This window comes from Phalaenopsis equestris, unplaced genomic scaffold (assembly GCF_001263595.1).
Source record: "Phalaenopsis equestris unplaced genomic scaffold, ASM126359v1 Scaffold000445, whole genome shotgun sequence".
NCBI lineage: Eukaryota > Viridiplantae > Streptophyta > Magnoliopsida > Asparagales > Orchidaceae > Phalaenopsis > Phalaenopsis equestris.
In genome coordinates this window covers 261,019-270,177 of record NW_018164886.1, presented here as the reverse complement: position 1 = coordinate 270,177, position 9,159 = coordinate 261,019, and positions in this window count along the sequence as shown.

The window sequence follows — 9,159 nt, the reverse complement described above, 5'->3', positions numbered from 1 at the left end:
TAGAGGTTTTTCTACTAAAATAATTATTACACTTTCCCTATGGGATTGAAATGCGATACTTTTTAACCACATTACTACTTGATTCATGCATTTATGTTGTATGACCGACTTGTTCCGCGGTAACTTTTGACGCTTCAATAGGTTTTTCTTTGTATGTCATATTCCCTAGCACTAACTAGGGTACCTATTAAACTAACGTAGGTTTCTATACTTGGACTAACCTATGGTAGGTTTATGATCTTCAGTTTTGGTTTCTAAGTTGGATAACCTCGGGTTTATGTCTGATTTGCCTAGGTTTGGTTCGTAATCTTTATGTTTGCACATTTTAAATGTTTTTTTAGAGGTTCATTATTTAATTCACATCTTGTTGAATTCTAAGTTTATCAGTCATGGTGAATAATAAATATTTTCCAAAAAAAATTTTATTTTTCTTTTGTTTTCTTAATTTTAGATTTTTGCAGAGAGCCATCTTGAGAGATTCTCCTTCTTCTATTTGAAGTATTTTTTGTTATTTTGTTTACTAAACATGAAGGACATGAAACAAAACATGAAGTGACATGTAAACAACATGGCATACAAAACATGTGTTTAGCTTATTATTGGCCTCAAAATTTTGTTCACATAGGACTTGCACAGGCATCACCCCTTGGTCTAGTGCAGCCAGATTGACCAAAAAGTGAACTTGCCCATTTTTTCATGGTGTGGTCATGCCAAGCCTAGGCATGACCACCACCCGAATGTATCTCAGTGTGGTCATTCCTAGCCTAGGCATGATCATGGCTGAAAGTTTCTCGATGTGGTCACGCTAGACCTGGGTGTGACCATGCTCAGGTGACCCACCATCTATCTGTGGCCTTCATCCACGGATCAGGCTATGAACTGTCACACTATTTCACCGATGACAATTCATGTTTCATTAACTATTTGATTGATCGCTGTCATCGATCTATCACCTAATCGGATGGCTCTGGAGGGCCCTGCCAACGCCTTCCCAACCTATTAATAGGCGGCCCCGACAGTTGTCCTACATTCTCAAGTATTTGGCACTTAGGTTGACAGTTTGAATAGATGAAAAAGAAGAAGAGTTCTCCGGTAGCTTCCCCCTCTTCTGATTAGCCTCTTCTACAGTAAGCTCCCCACTTTTTTCTATTAAATTAAGTATTTTTTTAAGTTGAATTTAGGCTAGGTCAACTTAATAGCCTTGGTTTAAGCTTGGGTCTGTGTTCAACTTAGGTCGACCTGAACCTAGCCTAACACTAATTCACTTATAAAACCAAAATTCAAACCCAACTCTAGACCTAACCCAACCTAGGACTAATCCAAACCCAACATAGGTCTAACTCCAAACCTAAACCTAAACTAGACCCAACACATGTCTAACCCTAACCCTAACCCTAACTTAGACCTGACCCAACCCAAGTCTCACCCAAACTTAACTAAGACCTGACTAACCCAGGTCTAACCCAAACTTAATCTTGACATGAACCAACCTAGGTCTAACCCTAATACTAACCTAGACCTGAGTCAACCTAGGTCTAATCCAAACTTAACCTAGACCTGACCCAACCTACGTCTAACTCAAACTCATCCTTAGACCTAACCAAACCCAAGTCAACCCAACTTAACCCAAGTCAACCCAAAAAAAGTCTAAACTCACACCTAATTAAAGCTAAGCTAACCCGAGTTAACCCAATTTAACATGAGTCCAAACCAAACCCAACCCGGGTCAACCCAACTTAACTCAGATCAACCCAAACTAACCTAAAATTAAACTTAATCAAATCTATGCTAACCCGAGTCAACCTAGATTAACCCGGGCCAACCCAAACTTAATCCAAGTCAACCCAAGTTAGTCTAAGTCCAACTTAGACACCAAATCAGCTGATCCATTTCAAACTTTAGCTTAATCTTGATCTAAATGAAAAATGAAGCTCTAGACTCTATAAAGAATTCTATAGGCAGAATAACCTAGATTTTGGAAATAACACCCTAAGTCAAAATGATCAGCTTAGGGTTTATATCATTCTAGTCAGTCAAATCCAGTATCCCAGATTTATCCTTTTACTTTATCTGATCAGTTCAAACTTAACATCAGACCTCTTTCAAATCCCTATTCAAATTTCAGTCAACATCTTGGTTCTTTTAACATGAAATTTCATCATCAAATAGTAAGTCTTTTGGAAATTAATTCTCCCAATTTGGACGATTCAATTCAATTATGAAAGTTTGATGACAATTAAACTTATCACATTAATCGAGAGTTTCTTTAGGATTCATGGCTCTGAAGATGTAATTAAGTATGAAGGCTTGCTCATATAGGGATCTAAAACCCTCGAGTTAAAATAAACCTTATCTTACACTCATAAGGTAAGGGAAGAATCCTAATTCTACAAATCTAAAAATTTTCTATATCTTAATGATTAGACCAATTCTAAGGTAATATGATTATCTTTTAAGAAGATGTTCTTTGAATGTCATATCCGATCATTTAAATAAGAAAATTCTTTGAGATCTATGGTGGTCCTCAACAAAAAAAAAAATTTCCACCAAAGGCTTGTCAGGCGACTTCGCTGAGGATTGTTCATCTTACTATCTTTTGTAATAAGTTCAATTATCCAACCTTTTATTAGGCTCTTTATGGGTCCACCAAAATCTATTGTATCTCTGATCTTTGTGTTCCTGCATGCTCACCTAAACTATGTTTAATGAGTAGCATTTCAGGACATGTGTCATCAACAATACACTTTGAAAGCTTTCTTAGCCTGACTTCAATCTCAATTTCATTCAAAGAAATTTTCAAAGATTCTACAATTGACTCTGTATTGATATCTTTTCTTACACACTACATGTAAGATGTCTTCCTAGCTTATTTTTTTTCTCACATAAATGGAAGTAACCTGACATTTTTCTAGCTAAATAGGAAGATTCTCCTATTATAGAAATCCTCCATGTTATAGGGGGAATTTTATCCCGAAAAGAGTAGAAGCACAAAAAGCAATTAAAGCAAGTCTTTTCGTAATTGCTAGTGTGTCCATCACACCAATTTTTGTTTAAAGCATCTCTTTCTATTCTAATGCATCTTCAAAAGACTTGAATACCACGTTGGTTGTCACCTGACGCTACTCCTTATGTTCCACCTCATCTAAGAAATATTGAAGGTTCCAATTAAATCACCACCTGAAATTTATGAACCACCTCTCCAAACAAGTGATATGGGGATGCAATCATCATTGCTTCCCATTTCATTTAATTTAGTGAAGGCAACACAAATCCATGGTATATCAAATCCTGAGACCAATCCAGTTATTGTTTTGTCAGACTCGGATTGAGAATTTTAATATATTCTAATTGATCTATGGTATGTTAAAAGATGACCAATAGATAAAGCCATGAGTGAACTGGAGGCCAGTATTAAACTACTTAACGAAGAATGGATCACATCAAGTGAATTTGCTACTATCATGGTTGTCAGAAATAGATCATTAGTAAGGGAGCATCAAGATGACAATGACTCTTAAGATGCTATAATAGATGAATGTACAACACTTGATATTGCCAAAAATCTATTCGAACAATAAAGACATGAAGATGAACAAATAGAGAAACTAGAAAGAAGAATGGAGGAAATCTTGGCCTCTCGACATCTAGAAGTGGAGAAACCTGAAGCAATGAAAGCCGAGGAGGAAGTCTCCAAAAAGAAGGCAAAGTCACCATCTAACTCTCAATAAGACTTGAAAAATTTAATCAGAAAAAATATAAAAGATGTCTTGGTTCAGGCTCGAGGTGTCCCTTCCCTACCTAAAGGAAGACCATATCCTGAGGCGTTTGATTCGATACAATATCTGAAAGGGTTTGTACCACCAAATTTTAAAGTGTTCGATGGAACTGGTAATCCAAGACTACAATTGGCTCATTTTCAAGCAAGTTTTTGTAATGTCGGGGAAGCAATGCATTATTTTGCATTTATTTATCAATAACCTATCTACATTAGCATTTAATTGGTATGTGGAATTGCATAATGGGTCGATTAAGACTTTTTAGAACTAGAAGACATTCATTAAAAAGATTTATTGGAGCTCAACTTCATGTCATGGTTAGTGATTTAATGATTGATAAACAGAAACCTAATGAATCCCTGGTTGATTACAAATTAAGATAGAGAATCTTAAGCTTGAAATGTAAAACTTAACTACAAGAACAACTTGCTATAAAAATTCTATTAAAGAACATTCACGTGTTGATGACTTTGTTTTTTAAAGGTTTCATATCAAGATATTTGAAAAGTTGATCAGTTAGGCGCCCAACTTACAAGAAGAGATGAAACAACCGTCTATATTAAATTAGAATGCTGAGCAGAAACCCTAGAAGGCTTACGACAAGAGTCTGGGAATGTGTCTGTTGTAATGTGTCTGTTGGAGGTCAAGAAAAATAACCTATGAAGATACAACTTGAAAATTCCAAATAACAGTAGCGACAGTTCTCACAACAACAACAACAACAACTTGAGGGATGAATAATGCTTAGGTTTACTTTTGAACAGAAGAAGAATTGTGAATATATCTTTTCAGTATAGTGTTGTGCAAAAAAAAATGTTTAAGAGCCTGTTAACAATCCAGACTTTAAATTACCAAAACCCAAGAAACCGAATGAGGTGGGAAAGAATTAAAAGTCCAATTACTAATCGTATCACAAACTAAAAAAAATTTTCTTTCAAAGATTGGCTAAAGAGGAACCATAAAAATGTTTGAAAGAACCAACACAAGGTTCCATCAATTTTGACTTTGGTGAAAGAATAGAATTTGATAAGCCCAAAAAAGGAAGAAGGTTGGAATCTTATCCTTTTCAAGACCTCTAGGAAAATCATCAAGAGAGTTCAAAGTCATTCAGAGGAAACTCACAAAGGAACATGAGCATCTAACATTTCTGTAGTTTCTGAGGGAAATAACAAAAGAAACCCAAACTAAAGTTAGCATCACCTAAAGGATGAGTTAAGGGAGAAAAATCATGTATCAAAATGTTTAGGACTATAGAGAGTTCTTTCTAGGATAGTTGTTTCGGTTGATGGTCTTGTGATCCTCACACCACCAGCTCTGTATGGCTTTTATTTCTACCCCCCCTGGGATTATTAATAAAATGAGTAGTGATTCTGGTTATATCATATTTATTTTTGATGAATCCATATCAATTGACTTAAGTAATAATTCTAACAATAGTAAAATTTTTTATAATCCTAACAATCCCGAAAATAGCAATTCTCAAGCCATAAAAGAAAATATCTATGAAAAAGATGACTGTGTTTTTGATAGCGATGCCCCTATGCTCAATGTTATGGGAATGCCTATTAGAATCAAATTAGAACTTCTAGATTTTGAAGCAACTAAAGAAGAAATCTCTGACATTACAAAACACTCCACTGAGAATTCTATAACAAAAGTTCTGAAAGTTAACCTTCGAAGAGGCAAAGTACTCCAACCACATAGTATACTGACGCACTAAAAATTACCGTGAAGTAAGTTGGCTGCACAACAAAAGTATATGTGTCAAGTGATAATACAGTTAAAGAGTAACGAGTATCACTCCCTTGAGGAAAGGGCTAAAAACTATTCTAATGGGTTAATCTCTAATTTACTAAACTTTTAAACAGAGGTTAGTGTGATCATAAATAAGAGATGGTTCCCTAAAATCCTGATTAAAAGAGAAAATAAGAAAATGAATTTTTCAGAAAGATGGAAAACAACGATCGATAAATCTTACATGTCTTCAAGGTATGTGAGGCTCGGACCCTGTGATTTATGTAATGTGGTGATTAACAGTTTTCCTAGATTTTTTCCAACATGATTATTGCCACCAAGGATAGAAAGTCCTCCTTATGTATAGATCTATGTCAAAAGAAAAATGAAATCAATGAATTTTAGGCTTCTTCAATCCCCATGACAATCCATAAATTTGTTTTGATCCCCTTTTTAGATTGCAAAATTTGGATAATTTATGTCTATCATCACTCAAATTTTATGGTTAACCATTTAGTTTCTCTGCGTAATGGGTAGGTGTCATAGATCATGAAATATATTAACATCCTAATTCATTATATTAGAAGTAAATGAAACTCTATGGTTAATACAACAATAAAAAACGCCCGATGTCTCAGAAATATGATATAGAGAGAGAAATCACCTGAGAAAATAACAAAACCACATCCCAAAAATCACAGAGGCACAAAAGAAATTTTAGCTGCACATGATAGAAAGAACACCAGAAAAGCCTAAAAAAATCATTATTGCAAGTAAAACTGAATAGTAGATACTTGCAAAATGATTTGTTCCCTCTTCTACATCAGCCAACTCCTCTGGCATACAATAAACTCTCAAAACATATAAGAAAAATACAAAGAAAAATGTAGAAGAAACCATTAGGACCTCAAACCCAATAGAGGAAAAGGAAATTAAGAAAAACTCTCAAAATATTCTTTTCCAGTGTCTCCAACTCTCCTCTCAGTTAAGAATGTTTCAATTCGTGCCCTAGCTTCTCTTCTAAGCATTCAACAAAATTTGGCATGAAAAGCCCTTCCAAAATGAGATATGACAGTCTAGTGGCATGGTCACAATAGAACTCGGTGTGGTCACGCCCGACCAAGCATGGTCATGCCAGACATCACTATATGACATATTTTGACCTCGTTTTGCATGTTAGACATCTACAAAACATCAAGAAAAACATTTCTCAAGAATAAATATATGATAAATAAGTGAAGGTAACATGTAAAATGTAGAAGAAAATGTATGGAAAATCATTTAAAATTAACGCATGTCAATACCCTAAATGTTACCCTATTACTTGCCCTCAAGTAATCATATGACTCAGCTTAGATTAGTAGGTTTATAACTATTTAACTTATTTACCAAGACTAAATTAAAGTGTTTAAATGTCTTTAGGATCATTTATCTTTAATGGTTAATGACATTACCTTTCCTTAGTTCCCTTATTTCTTTTCTTAAGAAAATCCCAAAGATCTTTAAATTGGTGTTATTTAAAGTCTCTCTCACTAACCTTAAATGTCTTTAAAATAGTTTCAGTGGATTTTAGCCAACTTAATGCTCAGTTAACTCTTGCCCTTGAAAATAACTTCTAACGTGGTTTTAATTAACAAATCAAGGCAAAGTTTATCACTAAAATCTCACAAGACCCTCTTTTGATTTCTTTTCTTTTCTTGATTTTTTGTTGTGCCAACCTGATTTCTTTTCTTTTCTTGATCTTTTTTTGTGCCAACATTAATCTTCTCCTCAAAGACTTTTCAATTTTTTTTTTTAACTTTTGCGTTTTTTTCTTTTTCATTTTCTTCTGATAATTACTATATCTGGTTGACAGCTTTTCTTTTCTAACTCTTAAATGTGAAGAAGTGGAGCGTTTCTTAATTAATAAAACTAAATCTCGATATTTTTAATGTTCCACCTTAATTTATTTTCTTCAGTTAAAACTTAATATCACATCAATTTGGTTAAAATAGACTGAAAAAGATTAAATATATATTTGGTTTGTTAGTCAAAATCACACGTTTTTAATATTCTATGGGTGCTTTTTAAGTAAAGATTGCAATTGTTAAGTTTTGAAATTATATTATTAACTCATTAAAGTTAATCTTTTCTAATGATCTTTATCCACTTTTAAAAATTCATGAAATGCAATTTAAATTATCAGAAGTCCTAACAGGAAGTTACAAAATGAGATGAATTTTTTTTTTTTTACTGAGCTTTGTGAACTGCTGCAATGGTCTGTATAAAGTGTTGCGAAAACTTATTTTTTTAGTAGTGAAGGGTGCTTGAGCAACATCAAAGAGGCTCGTCGACACCTCATAGTAATGGCTAAGAGCAAAAATTATAATTATTTTTTGAAATTTACACAACACAATTTTAATGTATTTACATATCTCACAACTAAACTTTGATATTTATATGCATTACACTTTGGTGCTTTAAACTTATGCATGAAAACAAATATTTTACTTTTATAAAATGGTAATATTATTATTTTTTATGTGATATTAAAAGTTGGTGCTCTGTGTCTAAATATGAACAATTAGGTGTGAGTATGTAAATACATAAAAATTGTTTCTTGTGTATGAAAAAGCCAATTTTTTTTCAATAAAACTTGAAGTTCAAGATTTATGGATGAGAGGAGGTTTGCTAGGCTAAAGAACGGCCTAAAGCAATGGATTTGGGTTCTTTTAAGCGCCTCTAAAACAATCCTTATTCTATAGGGATTTGAGTTAATAAGAGAAAAAATATCACCTAACATGGCTGGGGGCAACGGCCTCAAGCATGCCATTACTTTTTCATTTTTAATTTATTATAGCTTTCCTCTTTCAGTTTCAGCAAAAAAAAAAGGGCGGGAGGTAGAGGAGGAAATAAGAGAAGCAAGACAAGTAAGGGTGTAAATGAGCCAAACACGAGCGAGCCTGAGCTCAACTTGTGTTCGGCTCATTAAGAAATATCACTGTTCATATTCAACTCGTTTATATTCCAAACATTAAAAATTTATTTGTGTTTGACTTGTTTGCTTAGCGAGCCGAACACGAGCAGTTCGCGAACAAAGAACCGTTTTGGCAACCTTAGTCACGCATGCAACTATTAAGGGTGCAAACGAGCCGAGCTAGAGTGAGCCCAGACTCAACTTGTTAAAAAATATCATTCTTCGTGTTCGACTCATTTATATATCGAGCTCAAAAAATTTATTTGTGTTTGTCTTATTTGTTTATCGAGTCAAACACTAACTCTTCACGAATAATGAGTCATTTTGACAACTCTAGTCACACAGTCGTAGAATGTTAAGAGCAGGGCGAGATTTAAATCTTATTAGTTATATTGAAATATTCAATTAAATAGAATTTAATTTATTTTTATTCTATTTTCAATTAGTAATTTTAATTGATTATAAATCTATGTAGCTTTATAGTCAAATAAATTATTTAAAAATAATACTCATTAATATTACATATATAATTTAATTATTTCGACCTAAAAGGAGCCAAATACAAACAAACAAAATTTTATTCATGTTCGACTCATTTATATATTTTGCACAAAAAAATTATTAGTTTTCTGCTGGTTTTCTTAACAAACGAATCGAACACGAGTTACTTAAAAAGCCAAACACGAGCGGTTC